Raw genomic sequence first — 27,011 nt, 5'->3', positions numbered from 1 at the left:
TTATAAAGTGAAAGGGTTAAATGAGAGGACCTCTGATGATCCAGCTAGCATTAAATCTTTTATTAATATCAAAAAAGTCATGACCAAATTAATATAACAAATTATGATTATAATAAAACCTTACTGTGAATTCATCTATCAAACTGATTTCCTCTAAGGATTCTTATCTTGAGAGTTCCAATGCCTGAGGATAGAAATGCCTAAAAGGATGTAAAAAGGATACCACTGAAAACCAACTTCCTGCATCCATTTTTTGGGGAGGTCAACCCAAAATGAATTTCAAAAAGAAACTGACATTTGTCAAGAATAGTATGTTCTTCTGTGGTTTCCTTATTGACAGAACTTTTTATGGCCTTTTCCCATCTGAGAGAATCATGAGCACCCTTTAGTTTCACAAAAATATCACCATTTGGGTTCCATATTTTTTTCCACTAGGATAATAACCATATGGAAAACTCCTTAAAAACAGCATACATTTCAACAAGTCAAAGAATTCCATCTTTAATGAATAAGACTACAAATTCAATTTTTGAAGTTTGCTATTTGCCAGATATTCCTTCAGGTGAAATTCTAAGAAAACTAAATGACATCCTGTATAGCCTAGCTCCGAGCTCTTAGCCCAATACTTCTAACAATTTATCTCAATACATTCTACAAGTGTTTTTCAGTCAGTCCAACTCTTTGCAACCTTATTTGGGGAATTTTTTGTTAAAGATATGGGGCTGGTTTGCCATTTTTCTTCTCTAGCTTATTTTACACATAAAGTACTGAGGCAAACGTGGTCACATAGCTAATAGGTATCTGAGCCAGATTTGAAAATGATGATCATGAAGATAAGTCATCCTGATTCAAACCTTGTGTTCTATCCACTGAGCCACCTAACTGCAACTACTAGTAAACAATTGTGAAAAGAAGAAATGAGTAAATATTTTAAAACCATGTACATGACTCTCTCATAGATCATAGGCAATGAATTTCTAGTCTATATTGGCATATGGTATTTTCTCATGAAAGGTAAAGTATTTTCATATTGTATTAAGGAATGGATTCTTTTTAAATGCTACAAGAGAAAAAATTTAATAAAGTATAATTCGACCAGTAAGTCTATAGGTAGGAATGTCTAAATATGCATATATTCATATATATATATATAATGGAATACAAATTAAGGAAGGAATATATTAATATTTTATTGCAATGACAAACTTTTCATATACAAGTTAAAGTTAATAAAGGGAGATAAGTAAGTGAATCTTCAGTGTGGCCACAAAATTCTTATATTTAGAATAAAAGGATCAGGAATCATAAGAAAGCCAAATTTGATAATGAGGCAATTTAGTTACTTAGATATTAAGATAATAAAAATGATGCCAAAGTTGTTCTGTGTTTCTAAAGACATTCCCTTTTTGCTTACTCTTTTCATTTACTAAGCAGCTAACAGAAGCACTCAAATGATAATTCTCCAGAATTGGACAAATAATGATTCGTGGTAGAAAGCATCTGGTTCAAAAATATATTCACAATACTGAAAAGTCAAGAAACTACTGAGGTTTTTTTATTTTTAAAGAAGACATAAATAGTAAAATGGATGCTAAAGTATGATTTTTAACACAGAAGAATGAGGAGTTATTTTTAAAACATCAGAGTTGATTTAATTGAAGTTTATCACAGCTAAATCAGAAACTCAAAAGGAACAAAACAAACGAATGTGGTTAAGTGGAGAAGAAAATGCATTATGGGCAAAAAGTGGAGGTTCTATGAAATCATGCAAAATAAACAAAGTTAGGTTAAATGGGAAAATGTCAGACAATGTACGGGAAATCAATGAACATTTAAATACATTTTTATGCATATGCTCACATTGCTCTTTGCACATATATATCAAGGAATGCAGGTGTCATAAATAGTAGGTTTTTCTGGCATTAAAAATATATGCATTTATTAAAAAGAATATTCTAAATTGTGTTCCACTATTTGATGAATTCTGGATGTCTGTCAATCTTATGTACCCCACTTTCTTAGTACAGTGCCCACCCAGCCCATAGTAGATACTTAAGAAATGTTTATTGATTGATTGGTGTGTTTGTGCTGATGTATACACCCACATGCCAGCACGTTTTAATGTGGTAAGGTAGTTATCTAATATCAAAATTTTATACCCTGGCATTTTTTAATAGGGTTCAAGAGTACACAGATAGCATAGGAAATATCTCTGCATAGATCTTAAGACAAAGAAATTTGACATGCAAAACATATTTTCAAAGAACTAGAAATTGATCTTTTCAGACATGTGGTCAGAATTGTTCTCCTCATTGACAAGTAGGCAGTCTTTTATTCTATGTGATTTAAGTGACGTTTCAAGTCTTCCTGATGCAAAAATATCCTTCTCCTCAAAAAACCTGTCATGATTTTTCCTTCTTTTGTGGCATGATCTGATTTTCCTGAAATTCTCTAAACACAGCACTAAAATGTGTATGATCCAAGATGAGGAAGGAAAGATTTGTTCATATTTGGATGAATGATTTGTCTTTGTCCCTAGCCATCTCCCATTTTTCCCAATAGAACAGACTCATCCATTAGATTCGTTATTATCGTACATAGAAGGCATAGAGAGCTAAAAAAAGGTAAATTTCAAGGGAGATAGGAAGAAAAGAAAAGCTTTGATGTATCACATACTTAGCAGTAAAGAGAATGGGGAGGTATGGACATCAGCAATAATAACTCATCTTTCTATTGTGTTTTTAAAGTTTCCAAAATAGTTTCCTTACAGCAACTCTTAAAGTAAGCTGTACAACATATTGTCATCCTCATTTTACAGATAAGGAAATTGAAGCTCAAGAGGTTTTGACTTGCCCAGCGTCACATAGATAACACTTGAATTAGAATTCAAGGCCACTTTACAACTAGACCACAGATTAGGTCAGCAGGTTCTGATGATAGGCAACACTAAAAAAGGTTAGCAACTTTAAGCAAAAAGATAAATTTTTACCTACTTTACAATTCTGCTATGCCAGCCTGTCACATGTGAAAGCAACTTTGTTAATTTCTAATCTTCATTTATTTAAATCACAAAACATTATACATTTTGACACATTTGGGGGTCTCCTGCTCCAATAGCAAGTGGAATAGCAAGTTGGGTTTGAATGAAGTGCATTTATAGAGTTGTGTAGGAGAAGCATGCATCATGTCTGCCTAGATTATGCCCCAGGCTTGCCAAAATTGCTTGCCTCTCACTTGTAGGAATACTAAACTCACCCACAGACTTTAGTGTAAGAAGGAAAATATTTGCAAGAAGGCTATGCACCCTTACAGACAATCTGTGAGGTAGAGATGTATGGATTCAAAGGGACAAGTAAAATTGTTCAACTCAAACTTGCTCCACCTTTTTTTGGGGGGGGCAAAGGGAGGGTGAGATCTGTTCAACGAATACATGTAATTCTTTATAGGTTAACCCAAACATTACTTCTCTGAGAGCTTTTTGTGAAATTAAAAAACAGTGCCAATAATCTAATATCTATACACAACCCTACAACAAACCACTTAATAAATATGAGGGAGAACTCGAGACAGATGAAAGATTGTATTGTATATATAGATATATAGCTATAGATATATATACATATGTACTTAGACACACACATAAATTCTAACAGTAACAAGGAAAAAGTATGGTCTCATTAAAAATTTTTATAAAAGTAGTAACCCTGATGTTTAACTCATATAAGGAGAGAAAATGTTTCAAATGTGTTTTAAGATAAACAATTTCAGATCAAATTTTTAAGAGTAGGTATATGTCAAATCCATCACCTTTATTTTTTTTCAAAAGTCAAAATACAAATAAGAATATAAAACCATCAGGTGAGGAATTCACAGAATAATAAAATTTTAGAACTGCAAAGGAATAGAGACCATCTGAGCCAACTCTTCCAGTTTATAGATAAGGGTCCTTGAATAACTTGCTTATTATCACATAGCTTGTTATTGACAAAACTGAGACTAGAACCAAGGTTTTCTCAATATTCTATAGATAGGTTTTCTCAATTTTAAAAATAAGATTAAATTAAATGATTTCTTAAGTCTATTTTAAGCAAAATAGCCAAAGATTCTGTATTGCTTGGTAACTTTGTCATCTATTTACTTTGATTTTGTTGTAAAAAAAAAAGTCTGCCAGATTTGACATATTTCCAGCCCTTAGAAATCTGATTTGAAAGTAAAGACCTTACAAAACATTTATAGAAACAATATTTTGAACATTTTTTTGAAATTTATCAAGGTGACACATTTTGAAGCACAGTGCAATTATGGACATGAATGAAAGTGAGATCAGGCAATATTATTTGTTGTTTTGGGGGGGGTGAGTTTTTGTATTTTTATTCGTGTCCGTTTTTGTTTTTTAGTTTTCAAGATGTTACTGTTAAGAGAGAAACATGACAAACAGTAATACATGTTTCTATTTTTTTTCAAAAGGTGTGTACTGCTGGAGAAACATGCCAAATGTTAATATATGTTTCTATTTTTCAAAAGGTGTGTACTGATGACAAAAGTATGAAATTAAGGAGGAAAAAAAACAGAAAATATAGAATATAAAGTACCAGAAAGATGTTTGAGTGCCATGCTGTCATTCAGTTTAAGTATAGCAGGTACTGCCACTTGAATAACACTTCAAATTATTCCTGTGTATATAAGCAATGGTCTTAGATTTTTTCCTAGCAATCAGAAAAACTAACTACAATCTTGTGAAGAGGGGAATCCTGAATGTACAAACTAGCCTGTTTTAAAAGCATTTTAGAAGTGTTTTCTAGGCAAGCAATAATGTGTCTAGTTTATCTCTAACCAGGATTTGGACCAGAAGTTCCGAACTCACTAAAGTAAATATTATATGGCAAAAGAAAGTGGTGGCAGCAGAGGGGGGGAAAAACCTGTTATATCCAGTTTAGATTTTTAGATGGATGTCCTGCATGTATATCATATATTCCAACTATAATGCTTATTAAACTGTTTTCTCAATGAATATGATGTCCTGTTTTGGTCTCTTACTGAGGGCTTTTTTTCCCATATTAAACTATCAATTTAACATCTAGGTAGCACAGTGAATAAAGTGCCAGACCTGGAGTTATAAAAATTTATCTTCCGGTGTTCAAATCTGACTTCAAACCTTACCAGTTGTGTGACCCTGGACAAGTCAGTTTTCTCATATATAAAATGAGCTGTGGAAGAAAATGCCAAACCATTCCACTAACTTTGCCAAGAAATCCCAAAATGGTATTACAAAGAATCAGACACAACTGAAAAACAACTGAAAGCAAATAGATTCAGTCTACAGTTATAGATGGATCACATACTCAATGACACACAAAGCAGAAATCTGCAGTAATCTGGTGAGAAAAAAAGTAATGGTGGAAAAATTAATTTCTTCTTGACCTGAGGATCAATATAATCTTGGTATCACAAAAGAAAATGCAATTAAATTACAAAATATTGTAAATCTTTCAGTAACTTATAAAAGTTTTTCACTTATTGGAGTTCCCTTGATCTCTCATGATATAACTCTCATTTGAGAAAAATTCTCCAAGGATAAATGTAGTAAAAATTACTTGACATCCTGAATAATGCTGCCAATATTGGCTCAAGCATCTTTATCTGAATGTTATTCACAGAAGAAATAGCTCCTACTAGGAAAATAGTTTTACTGGGCAGAGTAGAACAAAGGTCGTAAACTTTTCCCCTAGGATAAACATAATGATAATACAAAATAAATTCATCCTAAAATTTTTGGATCATTCATTCATTCAACAAACATATGTTGAGCATCTAGAAGGATGAGCAAGGTACTATGCTAAATAGAATGAGTTTTACAAAGAAGAGTAAGATCTGATCTCTGACCCAATCTATAAGAACTTACTACATAGAGAGATAAGAAACATACATGCATAAGTACATTATAAGGTGAAATATGATAAGGAGAGAGACAGAGGCAGACAGAGAGAGAGAGAGAGAGAGAGAGAGAGAGAGAGAGAGAGAGAGAGAGAGAGATTACAGTATGAGAGTTCAGAAGAGGAAGGGATCACATATTGGGGGATAGGGAGTGGAGTGGAGCAGAAGATCAGGGAAGGCTTCCCTGAGGCAGTGGCAATTCATCTGACCGTTGAAGAATAGGGAGTATTTCAACTAGTGTACATGTGGGCAGATGGGCAGGAACATTTCAGACATAAATGAAACACAAACAAAAGCATATAGGCAAAAGATACAGCATGTGTTCAGAAATGGCAAGTGCTACAATTTGACTGAGGTATAGGGTAAAGGAAAGGACTAATATGAAATAAGGCTAGAAAGGTAGATCTAGGATAGGTTTTAAGGTCCTTGAATAGCAGATTAAGGAATTTTTGTCAGGAAAGGAGTAGAAAAAAATTGAGTGGGTTAGTCACATGAGAAGGAAGAAAGGATAGAAGGAAGAAGGAAAAAAAGAAAGAAAATCATTAAGTGCCAGATACTATGCTAATCACTTTATAAATATTATCTCAACCCTGGGAGATAGGTGCTATTATTATTCCCATCTTAAAGTTGAGGAAACTGAGGTAGACAGACGTTGTGACTGACCCAGGGTCACACAGTTAGTTCCCAACTTCCATCTTCCTAACTCCAGATCCAGTATTCTGTCCCAGCTGCCTCTCAGAGTTGTACTTTAATAATAATGGCCTAGCAATAGTGTGCAAACCAATTAGGAGGCCATTACGATAATTACCCTCTCCTAAATATCCCTCCAATGGATAAAATATAGTGGAAACACCTCCCAGGGAAGAAAGACTACCATTGACTGTAGAGATATCTACAAGTGCCCAGAGGCTATCAGGGGAGAGATAGTCTGTTGTCAGAACCAAAGAAACAAAGGCAAATTAGTCTATGAAGATAGATAGCCAGAGATCAGCAGTCTAAGGGCAACTCAAGGGATTTGTTCATTCAGGGAGGCAGGGTAGTTCAGTAGGAAGAGTCCTCTTTCCCTCCATTTTTCCCTCCCCCCCTTCTATCTGAGGACATGAATGAAATCTCCATTTCTCCACTTTCATCCTGTGTCATCTCTCTGGATCTCAGTTCCCTCCTTTGTAAAATAAAAGGGTTGAATGATATGGCTTCTGAGGGTCCTATCAGTTCTAAATCTAGGATATTGTGAAATAAAGATATGAAGAGCATGACAAAAAAATCCACTCACAAGATGGCAAATGGTGATCCAAGAAGGGAATGAGTCTGTATCTGAGACCCAGTCAAAGAATTGAATCAGGAAGGAAATTTGAATAAAGCAGCTTTAAAGAACAGGAATTATTGAGTTTGGTACCTTTGGAACATGATGTTTCACTCGGTTCCGTTCTGCACCCATTGCCCTTTTGAACTGGAGAGTTCAGCCCTTACCACTCCTCCCCATTCAGCAGGATGAGCCACAGCTGTTTCTAACAGGCGCTGGCAAACAATAGTCCCAAGGCAGAGATAATGAAGGTCTGAATTGAGGTGGTGGCAGGGGTGATGGAAAGCAGCATAAGAATAAGACAGACATTGTGCAGGAAGAATGGACCGGACTTTGTAACTGATTGGATGTTGGGAGGGAGGGAGGAGGAATCAGAAATGACCTCTAGTGCCACCAATGTTACCCTAGGTTATCACCCCTGCAATGATTCTCAACCACTTGGCAAAGTAGTTCAACTCTGTTCCAAACCTTCTTGTCTCCTTAAGACATCCATGGCACTCCTCTCCATCATCTCAGCTGAGGACCTTAACTGACCCTTTACCAAAAAATTGATACCATCTACCATGAGTTCCCTCTTCTCTACTCATCTCCCATCCTTCTTAACATCACTTCCCACTACCACTATCTCCTATACTTCAGTTTCTAATAAAGGTACTACTCTTTGTCTAGACTAACCCCTCTCTATGAATCCTTACTTCCATCTCTTCTCATCTTTGTAAGTATATCATTCCTACCATAATCCTTACTGTCTCTCTCATCTTTAATCTTTCCCTATCTGCTGTCCTTTTCCCTCATTTCTACATAGTTTTGAATTACTCCTCCACAAACCTCTCAATTCCACCATCTCCTCAATTATTATATAACATGTATTCTCTTCTCTGCTAAATTCTATGAAACAGTAATTTATACTTAGTGACTCCACTTCTATTTTCACAATATTCAAAACCCATTAAAATCTTCTTCACTCTCTCTTTCTGTCTCTCTCTCTCTGTGTCAATCTGTCTGTCTCTCTCTCTCTCTGTCTGTCTGTCTGTCTGTCTGTCTCTCTCCCCCTTCTCTGCTCTTTTCTTTGTCTCTCTCCATCTCTTGACTCTCTTTCTCCAAATTTATCAATGACCTCTTACTTGAAAAATCTTTGGCCTTTTCTCAATCCTAATTCTTCTTGAACTTTCTGCAGCATTTCTAACACTACTGATCACCTTCCCCTACTAGCTACTCAATTTTAAGGTATTTTTTTTCTTTCAGTTATTCCATCATGCCCCCTAACTGTGAGTGTGACTCAAGACTCTATTCTGGGCTTTTTCCTCCTCCATACTTGTCTATTTTATATGACCCTTAGTGACCAGTTAACATATTTAGATAATTCCAAGATATATGTGTGCATATGTGTGTATACACTCAATCTCTCTCCTGAGCTTCAATCTCTCCCTATTGAACATGTTGAACTGAAGGTCCCATATGCATCTCAGTTCCATATATCTAAAACAGAACTCATTATCTTTCTGCCATAACCCTTCTCTTTTCCTAACTTCCCACTTACTTCTGAGGATACCTCATTTTGGTGTTTCAGATTTGCAATCTCATCCTCCTCCTCCTCCTCTACTCCTTGCTCTCACTGATCCCACATATCCAATCTGTTGCCAAATCTGTTTCTACCTTGTATATCTCTTTCTCTCTATTCACAGAGTCATAATCCTCCTTCAGGGTCTCATCACCTCTTATTTGGAGTATTGACTTCCATTTGTTTTTTGTTTAAGGTCTCTTCCATTCTAATTAATCTATCACATGGCTGCCAAGTGATTTTCCTAAAGTCTAGATTTGACCATGACGTCATTCAAATGGTTCCCTGTTATTACAAAGCAAAATATAAAATCTGTCTGACATTTAGGACTCTTCACAACTTGACCTCCTCCTACTTTCTCCACTTCATATACTTTACTGTATCCCCTACATAAACTCTATGTTTGATCCAGCGATATGGGATTACTTGCTAATCTTCACATGTGATGCTCCATTTCCAGGCTATGTATCTTGGGACTGCCTGGAATGTTTTTCATCCTACTTCCACTACTCAACATCCCTATCTTCTTTCAAGACTCAGCTCATCTGCAGAAGACCTCCCTTATCCTTGCCAGTCACTTGGTTCTTCCCCTCAAAGTTTACCTTTTGTTCCTTCTCTATGTATCACACATGTACCTATGTGTCTATATATTACATATGATCATTCTGTTATTGCATAAACTTCTTGAACATTGTTTTTTGTTATTTTGCTTCTCTTTTCTCTTAGCAAAACATTTAGCATATATTAAGTACCTGATGATTGAATCATTCATTGGGTCTGGGTTTCAAACTTAGGTAACTATGCAAATAATGATGATATTAACAATAATGACAAAAACATCATAGTCCATGGGCTCCTCTTCTTATTCCCATCTATTAGCAAATAAAAGTGGATTTTTCCAGATTTTTCTTATAGTTGTTGAGTCATTTCAGTCATGTCCAGTCTCTGTGACTTCTTTTGGAGTTTTCTTAGAAAAGATACTGGAGTGATTTGCCATTTCATTCTGCAGCTCATTTTACAGATGAGGAGACTGAGGCAAACAGGATTAAATGATTGGCCCAGGGTCACATAGCTAGTAAGTATCTGAGGCTGGATTTAAATTCAGGTCCTCTAGTGCAACAATCAGGTACAATTTTGGGGTATCTGCAATGGATAACCATCTGTATCCAGAGAAAGAATTGTGGAGCTTGAACAAAGACCAAAGACTATTACCTTTAATTTTTAAAAACTTATCTTATAATGTAATTTTGCTATCTCTTATATTTTATTTTTTCCTTAAGACTATTATTTCTCTCTCATCACATTCAATTTAGATCAATGTATACCATGGAAACAATACTAACAGTCAGGGGTGGGGGGAAGGAAACAAGATTATGGGGAAAACTGTAAAATTCAAAATAAATTAATTAATTAAATTTAAAAAAATAAATTCAGGTCCTCCTGAATCCAGGGTTGACTGCATCACCTAGAAATCTCAGATTTTTCTGCTTTAGACAAACCTCATCACAAAATACCAACCTGCCTAATGGACTCCACCAATACAAGGCAAATTCCACTAACAAAAAAAAAAAATTACTGGCCCTAGAATAGTACACTTTCTCCGAGAGACATAATCGTGATAACCTTATGTTGAGCCAAAGATCAAAGACTTTGATCTTATATAGGAAGCAAAGAATTCATACATGGAAAAGAAGATGGTGATCACCCACATGCTTAAAAGTGTGTTCTTCAAGTCTCAAAATCTTGCCAGATAATGATTCTGCAAGAATAATCTCATTTCTTTGTCCAGTATAATTGAGAGCCTCAGTGAACTGAGGAAGTTAAATTTGTACAGATGATAGCCAGTAAATGATGGGACCCTTCTGCTGGCTCTTATTCAATCAAATGAAAAGTGAAGCACCACTTTAATTAGAAACATCGTTTTGAAAGTTTTTCTTCATTGATGACTATGTGAATAGCTCTGCCATTCTATCTTGCTGAATCAGGGACAAACCTGTTGGCACTACCTGTTCATGTCAACACCTCAACAGTAGAGAAGCTGGGTTGTAAGGGAAAATAAAGAAGTCAATTTTAAATTTGTTTAATTTGAGGTGCTAGTTGAACATTGAGGTGACATCTGGAAATGTGAGTCTAGACTGTAAATTTTAGGTAAACCAAGGATGGAGATACAGATGGTTCAAGACATAATAAAGTCTTAGAAGTCAACTTTTTCATTTTCTTTTTTTTTTTAGTTTTTTGCAAGGTAATGGGGTTAAGTGGCTTGCCCAAGGCCACACAGCTAGGTAATTATTAAGTGTCTGAGACCGGATTTGAACCCAGGTACTCCTGACTCCAGGGCCGGTGCTCTATCCACTGTGCCACCTAGCCGCCCCTAAATTTTTCATTTTCAGATGATAATAGAAAATTTCATGTAAAGTGATCAGAAAATAAGTAACAATCAATAAACTATTAAAAGGTTCATATGAAGTGGATCAGTAATGTAGCTGGATGACAAGGGAAGGAATTTGTGGTTTGTAATATAGCTAGTAGTACACAAACAGATGAAAAATTGTAATATTTCAGTGGAAGAGCAGAACGTGGGGGGGCGGCTAGGTGGCACAGTGGATAGAGCACCGGCCCTGGAGTCAGGAGTACCTGGGTTCAAATCCGGTCTCAGACACTTAATAATTACCTAGCTGTGTGGCCTTGGGCAAGTCACTTAACCCCATTGCCTTGAAAAAGAAAACAAAAGAGCAGAATGTGAAGGGGGGGAGTAGCAAAATTGGTGAATGAGTGGCTAAGACAATCCTTTTTATAACAAAAATTTTGGGTTACCTTGAATGGTTTCACCCAATGATAAATGTAACCATTGTGCAAAGTTCAAAAACTATGCGGGAAATATTTAATCAAAGAACAATCTCTTCAAGATGAGGATTCTTTCAAGCAACCTGCTTTGAATATTAGAAGTCATCAGGTACGACCTCAGATAGCCAGAGTACACTGAAACCTCTGCCCTGAGTTCAAAAAAATCTCAATTCAGAAATTAAAAAGCTATCTACATGCTTCCATTAACTGTGAGAGGTCCAAGATTGTAATAAATTCATCATAGACTCGCTCCTCACCCCCACCCCACTCCCTCCTTAACATTGCACTCTAGATGATACGTGTTATTAAGACCAAAGAGATTTTGGATCACTTTCAAAAAGGCTTAGAATGGAAAGGTGACAACAGCTGGATTTTACAGACTGCCTAAAAGTTAATCATTCTGAGGGCAAAGTTTGGAAGAAAATTGGTTAGATTTTAAATATTTCTCTTCTCATTTCTATAAACCATTATGTATCTGAGCTTGGAAACGGATTAAAAGAAAAAGACCTATGGATCATCTTTCATCACAGAAGCCAAGGTGCTGACACTTAAACATAGGCAAAAATAACAAAAGAAGTAAAATCTCTTATGCTTATATAACACTTAGGTCTTCAGAGTTTCCAGGGCATAAAGAATAAAGAATGTGGACACCAACTAAACCAACATATCAGGTACAAAGTATTTGCACTGTGACAATATACACATGTAAAAATAAAACAAGTAATTTGATATTCATATATATATATATATATCTAATTATAGGAATATGATATTGGGCTAGTTTCTAAATTGTGTCTTTGAAACTTTAATATTCTAAATGAAATTACAAAAAGTTCTTCCCTTTCTCCTGAGTCTCACTATGTCTCCAAAATGACAAATCCTTTTAAGTTTATTCACAGATAGAGTCTGGATTCTGAAGGTGTTAGATGATGATACCCTAGCACCTAGGAGGCAGCATAGGTAGTAGTAAGTGTACTGTATTTGGAGAATCAGAGGACCAACATTTGTAATCAGATTCTTGCATTTTCCCCTCAGTGACTTTAGACAAGTCATTAGACTCCAGGCAAGTCTCTGAACCAAAATTTCCTTTTTAGTCAAATGAGGGGGTTAGTCCAGATCAGAGGCCAAGATCTGATTTGTGTCTTGGGCTCCTTTGGCAGACTGATGAACCCTTTTCAGAATAATATACAAATATACAAAATAAAGCATATGGAATTACAAAGGACACCAAATATATTGAAATACACTTCTCAAAATATTTTCAAAAATAAGTTCACAGACCTCAGGCTAAAAACTCCTGATCTGGTTGGCCTCTAAGATTCCTTTCAACTCTAAATCTATGTTTCTAGAAGAGATAAACTTCATGCAGTTCTGGATCAACTTAACTGAGTCAAATACATTATAGTTGAGAAAACAACATTTTGTGAACCATAGTTAGTTTTATTCACATTTTGGATTGTTGTTAAACATATAAAGGCATTACTTGGCCCTTGTCTGATAAACCTTATACCACACTCTTCCTTCTTGCAGCTCTAGATTTGCTTCTATTCTACTGCTTCTTTCTTCTACCCAATTTCTTTCACTCTTCTATGTTTTGGAGAAAGGTCACAGGTTTACCCTTCTTCCCTTTCCTATTGATGCTGACATGAGCATGCAAGTTTTTTTTAAGTTTTCCAAAGACTTTTCTTTTGTTGTTAGTATCCATAAACACAGGGATTTAAAATAAGAAATGTGGGTAAGTTCTAAAACTAGAAATGAATCTTCAAAGTTACCACAAATCTTAAATTAAAAAATTGAAGTTAACCAAGGTCTTTCCTAATTCCCTTCCTTTCAGAGAGACTGTTTTGTCCTCATCCCAAGGGTCAAGGTGCATTTGATTTTTTCCTAGATTGGATGGGACTCCAATTGTCTTTTCCCCAGGAAGAGGTAGGTTTAGATTAGCAAAACTACTTAAATTCTCATCTGTTCCCTCTGAGCCTCAATTTACTTATCTGTTAATGAAAGAGTTGTACTAAATTATCTCCAAGGTCCCTTACAGCCATAGTTATAATAACCTGAGATTCTTGCCCTAGACATTAGGTTTTCTATAGAGTCCTACCTTAGACATAATTTGGCCTGTCATAATTTATTTACCTAAAGCAAATTCACTCACCAGTAGTCTTATCATCTCCTTACTGGTGAAATTCAGTTCCCTCACTTATTATTGAAGACTTTAGTGGCTTCTAGGTCGCCCAACCAATGCTTTGACAACTAATGCCATGAGATTCATATGGAGACTTGAAGTGATTTTCTGCATTACTCAAGTCAAGAAAACATTTTTGAATCAAATGCCCAGATAATTTAGGAGATTAAAAACTCTGAAAAATATCTGAGTGACTGCTTCAAATCTCTACATAATTTGATATTGAGAGGTAAAATCTAAATAAGTCTTGGGCTCCTTTTCTTGATTATCTCATTTGAACATTCTAAATAGATCCTGGGGTGAAAGTAGAAACTATGGCATTTATCCAGTTTACTTCCATTTTTTCACACCTTTAGTAAAACTGCAACATGGATTAATGAAAGAATAAGTTTGTCCTTAGAAATTTACTTCAGTTCTAGATTTCTTCAAGTTAATTTCTTTCCATTCTCTTATATCAGTTGTAAAAAAATGCTATAACTCTTAAAAGAAATGTTTATAAAAATGATTAGGGAAGGGAATAAGCATTTATAAAGTGTCTATTATATACCAGGTCACTGTGCTATGTGCTTTTTACAAATAATATATTTCATTCGATCTTATTAAGAAGTGGAGAGAGCATAAACCTACTTCACTCAAGAAGAAATAGGCGTATGGAATATAAAGTAAGTTGCCAAATAAATACACAGAGTGAAACATAACATATAAGTTAGTCTAAGAGACAACTAGACATGTTTATGTAGACAGAAGGGGTTGGAAGATATACTGACAATACAGAGAGGTGTGTTGCAATAAACTTGAAGGAGACAGACTCATTGGGCCAACTGTCCTTTTTCCATCCAGGAATTCCTTATGTCCTCATTAGCCTCTCACCTCTGGACAGCTGGGTTATTAAAATCTGGCTGAAATCTTGAATAAAGATACTCTGGTGTTCTTGGTTAAATTCCTGCTCTACATTCATCCATATTAAATAATAATAATAATAATAATAATATAATAATAATAATAACCAGCCACTACAACTTGGCTCCCAGTTTCTGTTGGGGAGAATTGTGCATGCAAGAGAGCGAGAAGTTTATAAATCAATTCCAAAGGCAAATAAAGAGTTCTGCATGCAAGCTTGTTCTGATCACATCCACTCTCTGTCTGATCCTAGGACATGTTAGTGGCACCTCACTTTCATAAGCACCACATTTTAAACTGCTGTATGAATGATCACTTTTTGGGCTTTGCCATGCTGTCATCTGGCCTAATTTCTTCAAAAAAGAAAACATTGTAAGCATTAGAATAAGAGGTTTCTCCCTTTCCTTTATCTCTCTTCATCTTCTGAAATACATTTAGGGAAGATTCCAGGGAGGATTGGTTAGAAGCCAAGAGTTTCATTCACCCTTCAAAGATAATTTGGAAACCACCAATTCACATTTTAGTAATGCAATCAGCATTAGTGTTTGGTTGAGCTTTTAAATACATGATTCATATTTGTATTTATTTAATGTGGATATAGCCTACATCTGTGGTTATACATATACAAATGAAGCTAACTTTAAACTTAAAATAAATCTAATTTCAATTTATTCGGATATGACTTTGGAGCTTCATTCAGCCAAAAATTTGCCCAAAATGTAAGCCTCATTAGCGTTCAGATACAACCAGTCTTGGAAATAGATGGATTTGGTACGTTCCCAAGGCTGGCACATTTACCATGAATATCAAGTTGTTTGTGTGTGTGTGTGTGTGTGTGTGTGTGTGTGTGTGTGTGTGTGTGTTTTGTACTTTCATATACATTTATCGCATCTAAAGACCAAATGTGAATAAGAGGGAAACACTTAGAAAATTTATTAATTAGAATTCCATAATACTTTTGATCACATGTATGTTTTTAAAATATATTTAAAGTTGTTAATGCTCATGAATAAATAAAAACATTTTATTTACCACATATTTTACATTTTAAGTAACTTACATTTCATAAGAGAAACTTAGACTTAAACAAAACTTTATTGTGATAATATCTGTAATCAGAGCAAAAAATTTTCTTTGGGTATGTTTGTTCTTTGGTATAACAGTGATTTCAGCATAGGTATTCCTGTGATTGATACAGTTCACTAGGTTATTTCTACTCTTTACCTAGGCAATTCTTGTGCATGTTTTTCTACAAATACTTTACAGAGAATCCATCTAACATTCTGGAGGCTTTTCCTTTTTTTTGATAAGTATCCCAGAAGTGAATCTCCTAGACTGTCTTTCAGTTACCTTTCAATTGAAATTAAACTAAATTAATCTAATTGAATTAAAATAATCATCATTTAAGACAAATGTAAAAGTGTCCTTAATTTATTAATTTATCAGTTGTCTTCCTTCATATTCAGTCTTTAGACATACAGTAGTCTACATATGAGTTTTAAATATTTGTGCTACATATGATATCTATGTATACAATATGAATTTTATGTAATTTAAAATAACAGATCAGTCAAATAAATATTAGATTGAGAACAGAAGTGTCAACCCAAATGCAATCTATTTGTTGATTTAACCTGGCCAAAATCAAGTTTTAAATTCAACACGCATTTAGTACTAAATGTTTTTTGAATTTAAAACTTGAAGCAGTATGCATACAAGTATAAAGAAGGAAAGAATCCCTACTCATAAGGAGCTTATATTCTATTCAATCTTATTATAGTTTTCCAAAAACTGACTCCCCCTTATAATAAACCAATTTCCCCATCTCAAAACTTTGTTACTATTTTTGACTCGTCTCTCTCTTTTTACTTCTCACATATTACTTCTGATGAATTGCTAACAACCCTTTAAGACTCAATTATATTTTTTGAAGAATTTTTCAATGACATCCTCTGTTAGAAATTATATTTCTGAATTTCTCTAAATCATTACTTATTAGAGAAATGCAAATTAAAGCTTCTCTGAGGTACCACCTCACACGGCTCAGACTGGCCAATATGACCAGAAAGGATAACTATCACTGTTGGTAGGGTTGTAGAAAATCTGGGACACTGTTACATTGTTGGTGGAGCTGTGAACTCATCCAGCTTTTCTGGAGAGAAATTTGGAACTTCGCCCAAAGGGTAACAAAAGTGTGCTTACCCTTTGATTCAGTAATACCACTACTGAGTCTATACCCTGAAGAGATGATGAAAAAGGGTAGAAACATCACTTGTACAAAAATATTCAAAGCAGCCCTTTTTGTGATAGCAAAGAATTGGAAATCAAGTAAATGTCCTTCAGTGGGTGAAATGGCTTAGCAAACTGTGGTATATGTATGTCATGGAACACTATTGTTCTATTAGAAACCAGGAGGGATGGGAATTCAGGGAAGCCTGCAGGGATTTGCATGAACTGATACTGAGTGAGATGAGCAGAACCAGAAAAACACTGTATATCCTAACAGCAACATGGACTTCCATTACTGCAACAATCAGGGACAATTTGGGTCTGTCTGCAAAGGAGAATACCATCTGTACCCAGAGAAAGAACTGTGGAATTTGAACAATGACCAGGGACTATTTACTTTAATTTAGCAAAAAAAAAAAAAAAAAAAAAAAAAAACTGATATCTTATTGTCTGACCTCTCTGTCTCTTATACTTTATGTTTCTTCATTAAGGATATGATTTCTCTCTCATCACATTCAATTTGGATCAATGTACAACATGGAAACAATGTAAAGACTAGCAAATTGCCTTCTATGGGGGGTGGGGGGGAAATAAGATTAGGGGAAAAACTGTAAAACTCAAAATATATAAAATCTTTAAGTACAAAAAAAGAAATTATATTCCTGTTTTTGGATCACAAATTTCTTTTTGGTTTCAGTTTTCTCATGTACCAACTTTATTATTTTTCAGCATAATTAGTCTTTAATTTATTTAATTTTGTTTTTTCCAATTGCATGTAAAGATAATTTTCAACTTTAATTTTTAATAAGAATTTGAATTGCACATTTTCCTTCCTCCCCTTCCCCATAATAGCAAGTAATCTGATATAGGTTATATATATATATATATATATATATATATATATATATATATATATATACACAATCATGTTTAACACACTTCCAAACTAGTCATTTTGTGAAAGAAGAATCAGAACAAAAGGGGGGAAAACATGAGAAAGAAAAATAAATATAATTTTTTTAAAATACATCATAGCTATTTATGTATTTCCTACTTGACTATAAGCACTATAAAAGGAAGGATGATTTTTATCTAATTTTTTTTAGTCTTTTCAGTACTTAATTCAGTACTATGGATCTCCTCATCAATGTGAGAGCTCATTCTTCTAGTGCAAATTGCAATTTTCTGTATCTTCAAATCCTATGATGTCCTTGCCAACAACTACCTATTAAGTTGATATAAATGAGCTACAGAGGTCTCCCTCTGGGTATCTTAATGTTTTATGGGTGAAATTAATCAAACTTATTTATCTATTCTGACTGTGATAGTTTTTCAACTCTTTTGGCCTCCTTATTGTGATGTCTGCTTTACATTGATTAAACTTCTGTAAGAAATGTACTCAATGAATTGTTTTTGTTGAATTAATTGATATTACCAATACTTGGACTTTAGCTGTGGTTTACTTTAATTCTCAAAGAGGTCTTCAATCTCATCATTATGAATGCTCCATCAGCCAAAGTAAAGCACAACCTATCCAGACCTCAGTAAATGGATTTGTGAATTTCTATAGTCAACCCTGCAAGAAAGAGCCAAAGAGAAATCCTCAGACAATTGTCTCCCTCTAATACTAAATGCATAGTCAGTCTTTCCAGTATGGTAGAAATTTCCAGACAGAAGAGAAAATAATAATATTTACCCATTAAAAGAAAAAAGCAGTTCTAATTATTTAGCAGAAGGCAAAAGCAGGAATAATTAAAACAGCATAATCCACCTATATATATTTGGGTCACACTTTATGGTATGGGGGAAAGGAGGTGCTAACTTAAAGAAGCTATGCATCAAGACACTGATTGGCTTAGCATAGTACCCGACATATCATCTTAATAAATATTGATTGATTGATGAGTTGGGAAACCCATATGACTGAAACAACTTATGGTTCTGATAGTAGGCCCATCCCTCATCTGACCCTTTCCACTCTCCTATTGGGCATGACTGGTAAATTAATGATAAGTTATTTTTTTAAAGTTCACAGTGCTGTGAATAGGATTCTGAGAAACCTATGCTATTACAGAGACCTTCACAGCTCTTCAGATCTGCAAAGAATAAGGAATTCTGCCTGGTCCAATGACCTTGAAGTATTCTCACAGCAAAACAGGCTTAAGGCCTTCTTCTTTCTCTGTTTCTCCCTCTAAAGCCAAAGAAGGCTTTACAAGACTGTTGTTTCCTCCCTCTGAGGGACTGGAAAAGAAACAAGACCTGAGGGATCATCACAAAACAGTAGGATTCAGCTCTCTTCCAGTGAGGTTCTTGTGGATGCTCCAACGTTTTACAAGCCAAAGAAATGCTTCATTTCCAGCAACTAAATCCCAACAAACAGCTGAAAAGTCAACAGTCTCAACTGAAAGTCTTCTGGTCTTCTGACTCCACTGGTCTTCTTTACTCCACTTACCTTCTTGTTTGATTTGTCTATCTTTTCCTGTAGTTTTTTTTTCCTGACTTCTTAATGGATTCAACATCCTCAAATTAGATCCTTCTGATGAACTCATCCTTAGTCACTTGGCCAAAGTCATATGGTCATTAAGAGGAAGAATTGGTCTTCTAACTTGGGCCCTGTCTCCAAACTAATGCTCATCATATGATAGCTACCAGCTTAAATATCTCCACCAACGTGATGCATAAGTAAGTATATGCCTCTAACTTATTAGGGCTAAAATTGAGTTTATTGTGGAATGCCAGAAATTGAAAAGGAAGTAATTAATTAATCATCTAGTCCAACCACTTCACTTTACAGCCAAGGTACTCAGGTTTGGAGAGTTTAAATGACTTGTACATGAGCATATAACTATTAAGTGTTGGAGCCAAGACACAAATTTAGGACTCCCAACTCCAAGTTCCAAGTTCTTTTTGTTACATCAGATTAACTTCCATTTTTTCAAAAAAATTTACTCCTTTGCATTTTTTCATTATTTCTAAAAATTATTACAGTAATCTCCCTTGACCCAAGCTTTGAATTATATTTGACTTTTATCTCTCATATTCAATCTATACCTAATGCACCTATGTTTTTTATGTTTTTTATGTTTTTTTATGTTTTTTAGTTTTTTTCAAGGCAATGGGATTAAGTGATTTGCCCAAGATCACACAGCTAGGTAATTATTAAGTATCTGAGGTCAGATTTGAACTCAAGCCCTTTTGACTCCAGGACCTAGCTGCCCCCAATATAATATCTTTGACATTGTTCCCTTCTCTTTTTTTCTACTATTGCAACCCTAACTTAGACCCTCATTACCATCCCCTAATATCAAAGCATAAGTCTCCTAACCAGTCTTCCTTCCACCTTTCCAATCTCTTTTCTAAACAATATATTCTTATACTTTTTATATGCATAGACATGACTATGTCACTCCTCTTCTTCAAAAGTTCAAATCCCTTATCCTACTATTTAAGGTCTTCCATGATGGGACATCAGTCTACTTTTCTAGTCTTTTTTCATACTCTTAGAGTATATACATATTTTTCATTTCTCCTTTTCCATTCTTTGTTCATGCTGTTCTCCAGACCTGGGATGTTCTTCCCCCTATTGAATTCTTACATGTCACTATTCCCAACAATTCCTCTCATGCCTCCAATTAGTAATGTCCTTTCCTTTCTCAGACATCACACAGTACTTTGCATTCCTTCTATTGCAGTTTTTCTGGGTCAACTTCCCTTACTAGACAATAAATAGCGCAAGATAGTATCTTATGCAAGCATCATATGTCTTCTAGTCCCCGTCACATAAGGAATTTAATAAATTTATGGTGTTACAGAGGGTACCCTGAATCTAGATTCAGAGGACAAATGTTCAAATTCCAATTCTTCTACTTAGTGCTGGTATGACATTGGGTGAGTCCTTGTCTGGGATTCAGTTGTTTCATTTACACAATGAGGGCGTTGGTCTACTCTAAAGGATCTCTGAGGTCCCTTCTAGCTCTCAATCTCTGATCCAATGATTTTGTGAAACAAGTTCCTAGTGGTGAATTCATCTATTCTAATCCACTGAGACCCACTCCACTATTTCTGAATGCCCCATCACCACCACCAAATAACCTCATCCATCATTTCTAGTCTGGCTTTTGATCTTCTAATGGCACTGAAACAGATTCTAATCTCAGGTAGAGAATAAGCAGCAGAAGCAGATGAACGCACAAGACACCAAAATCTCATGTCCCTATTCTCCTGTTTTCATGCAAATACCCCTAGTAATTAAATCAGGAAAAGAAAATGGAGCAAAAAAAAAAAATATCAGCCAAATCGTTCATAAAATTCAAGAGAAGCTATAAATATGGTCCTTTTCAGAGGATCAAGTTCTGGCTTAATGTATGAGAAAGGAGAACAGTTGTTCTGATGAAGCAGTTTTTAAATTCTTGTCAGTGATTGGAAGAGAGATAACTGATGTATGCTGAAAAGCTGGCAAGATTTTTAAATAGTTCGGACACTATGGGGAGCATTTTTTCTTAAAGCAGTGCACTCAGAAGTGTTGGCATGATTTTATTTGAACGTAGCTGTGCTTATGTGAGGAAGTTATTTTGAATTACCCTAGTATAAATATGTATGACTTTATTTGTATTGAAAATTTCCTTTTCAAGTGAGCGACTGAGGGACTGTTATATCTCTATTGCTTTGTAAATGATTTAGGTATTTCATTTTGGAAATAAAATGTTATATCCAGGAACAGAAAGCAATACCACCACCCTCATTGTTCCTATAGGTGATTTTTTGCACTAACCTTGATATTTTTTAACTCTTAGTTAACTAACATTTGTTTGTGGGTAGGAATTTTTTTCAAGGAACAACACACCAAGGGACATATACTGCATGCTTCTTTAACAGTTAAATTTGATTGCTCTAGAAATAAATTTTAGGAGAGTGTTCTTTTTGACTCAATCAGTTGTTCCTAATAGAATTCAACAAGAAAATTTACGTTACATAGGCATAATTGCCATTACTTCCTACTTAAAACTCCCCAAGATTCCTTAGGATATCCATCCAATTTTACTTCTAAGGACTAAAATAGTCAAAAGAGGGAGAAATAGGTATTTCACAATAAGACCAAAAACTAGAGAGAGAGAGAGAAAGGGCAGAGAAAATGCCAAGGTAAAGTACAAAAGGTAGCCTACTATGTAGAAAAGAATCCTTGAATTGGATTAACAACCTCTGTTCTAATCTGTCTCTGCCATTTATTACCTATGAAATCTTAGATCAATACTTTTACCTCTCAGAGGCTGTGTCTGCATAACCAAAAGGATAATCATTCCAAATGAAGCTAATCATACCTAATCATACCTAATGCCAAAGATTATTGTGAAGATCAAGAGAGATAATGTATGACAATGTGCTTTACAAATTGTTAAGTGGAAGAGTGTGCTCCTTTCAGAATACAGCAAATTTACAGGTCTTGTGGGGCAAGTTATAGAGACAATAACACATAAGGGCACATCTCACACAGCCTGCATTTGTGCCTAGGAGAGGGTAGTTCCTTTCTGTTGGGAATGTTTCTGTCTATACTTCAAAAAAGAATATGAAGCTCTGAGTAACTCATTTGGCCAGCAAAGAAAATGAACTTAACTCTCTATGAATAAACAATCCTTTACTATTTTCTCTAGTCTAGCCACTCATTTGGCTAAATTAATAGGAATACCTTAGAGTTAAAAATTCAGGAGAGTTTGAACCTTAAAGCTAATGATTACTGGGCTTTGCCTGACTGTAAAGAAATCAATCAACAAATATATCTTAAGTGCCTACTATGAGCCTGATACTGAATATTAGTTTTTAAAAAAGTGAAATGGTCCTTATTCTCTGAGAGAGTCATATTCATAAGAAATACATACATATATTTATATATATATTCATATTTTATATATATATATATATATATGGACAGCACTAATGTAAAGCAAATGAGTATAATTATATGATCTAGCCTGAAGAGTTAAAGATTTAAGAAATGTAATAGGTGATCAACATATATTAGAATGAAGTCTCTCTCGCCGGAGAACCACGATCATTAGTCAAAACAGAATTGACCAAAGGATATAAATACATACATCTCAAAAGAAGAATTTCAAAGTATTAACAATCATATGAAAGAATGCCCCCAAATTACTAGTATTAAGAGAAGTGCAGCAAATCTTATATTTTACTTCATTCTCAGAAAATTGGGAGAGATGACAAAAGATGGGAAAAGTTCATTTTGAAAATGTTTGAGAAAAATTATACAATAATGTGTTGGCCATGTAGTAATGAATTAATTCAAGCATTCTGGAAAATAATTTGGAATTTTGCAAATAAAATGATTAAAATGTTCATACCTCTTGCTGTAGAAATTCCCAAAATATTTGTAACAATATTTTTTAATGTTAACAAAGAACTGGAAGCCAAGTAGCTTCCCATCCACTGGGGAAAGGCTAAACAAATTGTGATATGATAAAGTTAATTGAATAATACTTCCTATAAAGAACAATAGACCTAATGAATTCAGAGAATATGGAAGGATTTATGAATTAAAACAAAGTGAGTAAGCAGAACCAAGAAAACAATATACATAAGGACTACAAGGCAATTGCAAAGAACAATAACTATAAACATCTGAAACTAAAGTCGTAAAATTTTTTCTTTTTATTTATTTTCAGGGTTTTGATTTTTTTTTGGCAAGCCAATGGGGTTAAGTGGCTTGCCCAAGGCCACACAGCTAGGTAATTATTAAGTGTCTGAGGCCGGATTTGAACTCATGTACTCCTGACTCCAGGGCTGGTCATCTATCCACTGTGCCCCCTAGCCACCCCCTAAAGTTATAAAATTATAAAGAACAAACAATCCCAAAGAAGAGATATGAGACTATGCCTCCCCTCCTGTACCACAAAGATGAGAATCCATGAATGTAGAACATTGCATATGATATGATTTTTTTTTGTATGTGTTGATTGATTTTGCTTAATTGGTTTTTACATTTCCTCTTTGTAAAACTTTTGTTGTTATTGTTGCTGTTGTTTTAATACTTGACTCTCTGAGAGTGGACAAGGAGAAAGCTGCCAGAAGAAATCTAGACAATGCTAAAACAAAAGATACTAATAAAATCTGTTAAAAATTTTATATTTTGGTGCGGCTAGGTGGCGCAGTGGATAGAGAACCCACCCTGGAGTCAGGAGTACCTTAGTTCAAATCTGGCCTCAGACACTTAATAATTACCTAGCTGTGTGGCCTTGGGCAAGCCACTTAACCCCACTGCCTTGAAAAAAAAACCTAAAAATTTTATATTTCTCTAATTCCCAAGGAGGGCCAAATTTTTGTTTGTTCTTCTTTCTCTTCATCTATGTAACAGAAAATATCTCTGTACACAATATCTCCCCTCTCCTTATTGCTTTATTTTTTTTGTATTTAAATTTATTCATGTAAAGTTGATAATGGAAATATCTAACTCAGAGCCATTTGAAAAATATAAATGCATTCATATAAACCACTTCTTTGCTCCACCATTTCATGAAAGTTGGATTTGGGGCTTAGACACCATATTCAGTCAAATAGTATAGTGATACAGAAGGTGTCCTTAATATTCTAGAAGTTGTATGCATATCTTCACCTATCCACTGATGGGTCTTGAATGTAATCTCAAACTAATGATTCAAAATAAGTTACTGTTTAAATAGAAAATCATTTCATCTACACTGCTAAATGTTTTGTTTGATATGGAAACTAACCTTTCTTTAATTATTCATTCATTTAGAAAGGTATAAGGGAAAACTTCCTAAAAATTAAATTATCCATAAATTAAAGGGACTGCCTTTTAAAATGTTGGGTTTCAGCTCAGAGTGTATCTTCAGATAAGAAGGACTCTCATTCAGGTATGTTAAAGTTACATGATCTCTGAGGTCTCTTTCAATTTTTGCATTCTGTGAATCTGAATAATATTATGAAACCATAAAAGCTAAATAATGTCAGGTTATAATTTTTCATAATTTGGGGGATTTTTGGTTAAAAGGGAATTTTACTCTAATCTCTTTTCTTAAAGATGTAGCAAATGAGTCCAGAAAGGTAACTTGATTTTATCAAAGTAAAAAAAAGGTGAAAGGTAGTAGTCACAAGTCCTCTTAGAAAAGGAAATGGCAAACCATTCCAATATCTTTACCAAGAAAACCACAAATGGGTTCACAAAGAGTTGGACATAACTGAGAATTACTGAACAATAAGCAGGGCTTTAATTAAAACAATTGAAAATTCTGTGTTTTTTTCAGGTGGTTAATATTTTGGTGTGATGTCATTAAATCAATATTTTTCTCAAATTCAGAATTTTCAAATGAATTCCATTAACCTCCTCAATTTATCTAAGAATAATAGTTATATTACTATCTGTCAGACTTTTGAGTAATCTGTCTTCCCTCAATCACCTTAGTTTTCTCATTCAACAATTCAAACATTTATTGAATTGAATTTGTACAATTGAATTCCTCATGTTGACAATTAGACACTGACCTGATTGTTACATGAAAATAATCTTCATCAATTTTATAAATGTTAGCATCCTATACAAATAAATGCTAAGAGATAATCATGACCAATTTGGTGAGATATTCCAAGTACATGTCATAAAAATAAGATTTCAAATATTTCATATAAATAAGTTTGGAGGTTTTTTATGTAATTTTCATTTCTTGTTGCTATTGTAAAAATCCAAAAATTTTCAGTGATTTTTTTTCAGCAAATTTTCAACTTGACTCAGCCTACATCTAGGTGAGTACCAGCATGGAACCAAGAACAGAAAGTGAACCAGCCTACTTGTACTTTATAAATCACAAAGTAATATTTGCAAATCCATAGTGATCAGGACAAAAAAAAAGTGTACAAACTGTATATCACACACACATATGTGTGTGTGTGTGTATGTTTGTGTATATGTGTGTTTCAAATCTAGTCCCAGAAGGAGAAAAAAAAACAGGTTAGTCTTAATGCCAACCATTGTAGCAATATATTCCCATGTAGAATCATAAATTTAGAGGATTTCTGTTAGAAAGGACATCGACAGCCTTCCAATCTTTCAAAAAGATAAAAACGATAGATCTTAACACATAGTTAGCAAAAACAATTAAAGTATGAAGTTACCAGATGGTCAGCTGGGACAAGTCCCTTTTCCACCAATTCTTCTCTTCCCACTACCCCATGAGACATCATGCCAGTGTCCCTATATTTCTCTCTGCTCCTGTAAAACAAAATTAGATATCTTAAACTGTCTGCCTCAGTTGAAGTACTTGCCCTAGACACCAAATTTTTAGTTATAGCCTTGCCACTCTTCATGGGCCCACCCTACCCTTGCCTTGCCCAACTGACTTTTTTGGCAACTTGTGCTTTAAAAGACAGAGATAGATGTGTACTGACAGAAATCTATTCTCTAAAATATTGGAAGTGAATTATATATTATGCTGCATATTCAGGCATATTTTCACCATTTATAAATAGATATATTATCACTAATTTGGATATTATTCAAGTAAATTGTTACATGAAATTAAAACAAAGTACTTGAACACCACTCATAGGTTTTTCAGCTTCTCATACCATGATTTAAGAGTCATTTTTGCTACTAAGACTATGGATTTTTTTTCTCCAAATATACCTTGGGTTCTACTTCCTGCCTTCAGGGGAAAAAAAGGAAATTCTATGAGCAAATATGTAACCAAAACTTTTTAGTATTATAAGTAAATATTAATTGCTCCATAACTTTAGAACAATACAGATAATTCCAAAGTGCTAAAACAAAATTAAAGTTGCACATAAGCTTTATCAGTTTTTATTTAGCAAAGTTTAACTTTATTCTATATCTCTATTGGCTCATCAATTAAGCCACACTTTATAATCTGGTATGTAAAGAATACAATAATATCACGTATAAAAATATATTATCTCCTCTATCCCAAAAAATCAAATTGCATAAGTACTCACTCATGTGTTGGTCCTCAAGGTATGGTGAAAGTTAGTTCTGTGTTTAAAAGTACAACATGTTCACAAAATATTTTGTGGCACAA

At 34.4% G+C, this 27,011-nt stretch overlaps 1 long non-coding RNA gene across 2 annotated transcripts in view; it reads right to left on the bottom strand.

Annotated features, from left to right (window-relative positions):
* Nucleotides 1-27,011, bottom strand: part of LOC141507455 (uncharacterized) — a 237,489-nt gene that overhangs the window by 201,876 nt on the left and 8,602 nt on the right. For both annotated transcript variants that reach the window (XR_012474148.1, XR_012474149.1), the window contains exon 2: nt 26,092-26,188. This is a non-coding gene — a long non-coding RNA (uncharacterized LOC141507455). The remainder of the gene's footprint in view (nt 1-26,091; nt 26,189-27,011) is intronic.

The sequence above is a fragment of the Macrotis lagotis genome, chromosome 1 (genome assembly GCF_037893015.1).
Source record: "Macrotis lagotis isolate mMagLag1 chromosome 1, bilby.v1.9.chrom.fasta, whole genome shotgun sequence".
NCBI classification, from domain to species: domain Eukaryota; kingdom Metazoa; phylum Chordata; class Mammalia; order Peramelemorphia; family Peramelidae; genus Macrotis; species Macrotis lagotis.
The sequence above is the reverse complement of the archived record's forward strand: the minus strand, read 5'-3'. Positions and strand labels throughout refer to the sequence as shown.